Here is a 2,734-nt window from a genome sequence, read left to right as displayed (position 1 = left end):
CACGAAAAAAAATAATTTGGGTTGTGCACTTGTTGTTTATCTGTCATCGGTAATCTCGTTTCCTACAGTTCTCTCAAAGATTCTATTGTGTTCCGTCTAGGGGTGTGCCAAAGTATCGTCGTCAGTAATATCGGTTAATTTTGATGGTATCGGTATCGGCAAAAAATTTTGTATCGTCCCATCTCTAGTTACGTTAGTGCTATCCGTCCATTTTTTGCGAATGCTTTATGGAGTATTGTCTGTTTTTTAATAACCATAAGAAGTATAAATATTTATAAGTGATAGTAGTAATATTAAGAGGAATTAGTAATTGGCAGCAGAAATAGTAATAATAGCAGCTAGTGATACTAGCCGTAATAACCGCAGTAGTAGCAGCAATAGTAATAGCAGCTAGTGATAGTAGCCGTAATAACAGCAGTAATAGTAATCATTCGCAGAATATACACAGGAATGTATATCTCAGTGTATATACACCAGTAGTACCGGAGGCGGCTGAGCGGTCCCTGCGGCTGAGCGGTCCCTTCCTGAGCGGTCCCTCCTGAAAAGGGCTGCGGCTGAGCGGTCCCTTTTTCACACCTATGTGCTAATGACCTTTTTCACACCTATGTGCTAATGACCTTAACCCCGCCCACGACCCCCGCCCACGCCCCCCACCCACGCCCCCCACCCACGAACCCGCGACCCCCCCACGTGCCCCCACGCCCGCGCCCCCGCGACCCCCCACCCGTGCCCCAGCGCAGCCAAGCCCGCCCCTCGCGCCCGCCCGCGTCCCTCACGCCCGGCCGTCGCGCCCGACCGCGCCTTCTGCTGCGCCTTCTGCAGCGTCGTCCGGATCGCCCCCACGCCCCGAATTTTTTTCCGATTTTTTCGTTTTTTTTTTTGAATTTCATTTTATTGTGCTCTCCACTTCCTCGAATCAAGTTTTTGGATCCCCCCTCCCACTTTCACCCCCATCCCAAATTTTTTCGAATTTTTTTTTCTCGATAATACAAAGTCTCCATCTCCTCGGATCAAGTTTTTCTCGATATCAAAGACTCCAATTCCTCGGATCAAGTTTTTCTCGAAATCAAAGTCTCCATCTCCTTGCATCAAGGTTTTCTCGATAATACAAAGACTCCAATTCCTCGGATCAAATTTTTTTTCTCGATAATACCAAGACTCCATCTCCTCGGATTAAGTTTTTGGATTCCCCCCTCTCAGGGTAAGCATTCAAATGAACTCCTCCTATGGGGCATGGTACTTTCTCTTACTACAGGTCTAAACAAGTGTGACGTCAGTATTCCTCTCATTAAGTTAAATGAACTAAAAAGTGTGTTTACTCGGCGGTCAGTGACGTCACGTGATGACCTCACACATACAGGCTGAATCTTGTCGACTTCCCCCTATGTCAGTGACGTCACGCGATGACCCCACACACACAGGCTGAATCTTGTCGACTTCCCCCTATGTCAATGACGTCACGCGATGACCCCGCACACAGGCTGAATCTTGTCGACTTACCCCTACACATTTCATATACAACATAGGGAAAACATTTTCACTCTTAACCCAGGATAATCCAAATAATTTCACATTTTTTTCGTTAATACCCACAACAATCCACAATTTCTTTACAAAATACAACACAAGTCTAGACATTTTTCTCGTTTTAACTATTTCATCTCAGGTCACTCCCCACGAAGTAACCTTCTCTCTCTCCTCCTCCCCACCCTCCCGAACCCTCACACTCCAACCAACACCTCACAATTTTCACTCATAACCCCCAATTTTTCTCGTTTTAACTATTTCATCAGAAAGTCACCACAACACTTATAACCACTTTTCGATAAATTCACTAGTCACAATTTTACATATTACGAAGTTAATACGCACACACACCTCACTTTACTTTGAACACCTTCAAAACACTCTCATAAATCATTTGAATACTCACAAAAATACCTTTGAACATTTCCAAACAACACTGAAACACTTCCAAGACAACATTTTGAATACTCCCAAATAAGATTTGACAGCTCTAATTTATCTACACTTACACATTTCATTAAATTACAACTCATCCCCCCAAACTCCTCCAGACTTCACAACATTATCACAAAAACTAACTCAAACACTTTACTTTGAACATCACCAAAAAACACCATCAATTGCCTTTAAATACTCCAAAAACATCATTCGAACACCCCCAAAATCACCTCTGAATACTCTCAGAACACCTTCATAAGTACTCTTGCACATCATTTGAACACCTTCAAAAGCACCTTTGAACATTTCCAAACAACACTGAAACACTTCCAAAACACCATTTGAGTACTCCCAAATACACCACTGAATACTACTAAAACACCACTGAATACACTCAAAACACCACCAAAATCACCATAAACTAAGATCAACTCCCACAACACCCACACCCCACAATTTTTTCTCGTTTTAACTAATTTCATCAGAAAAAGGCACAACAACAACCCACTTATAACATCTTTTTCGGTATCTCTAGTTCGACAACAACACCCACAACACCCACACCCCACAATTTTTTCTCGTTTTAACTAATTTCATCAGCAAAAGGCACAACAACAACCCACTTATAACATCTTTTTCGGTATCTCTAGTTCGACAACAACACCCACATCCCACAACCCACATCACCCACACCCCACAACACACACAACCCACATCACCCACACCCCACAACACACACACAACCCACATCACCCACACCCCACAATTT

The sequence above is a fragment of the Cherax quadricarinatus genome, chromosome 67 (assembly GCF_038502225.1).
Source record: "Cherax quadricarinatus isolate ZL_2023a chromosome 67, ASM3850222v1, whole genome shotgun sequence".
NCBI lineage: Eukaryota > Metazoa > Arthropoda > Malacostraca > Decapoda > Parastacidae > Cherax > Cherax quadricarinatus.
The sequence above is the reverse complement of the archived record's forward strand: the minus strand, read 5'-3'. Positions refer to the sequence as shown.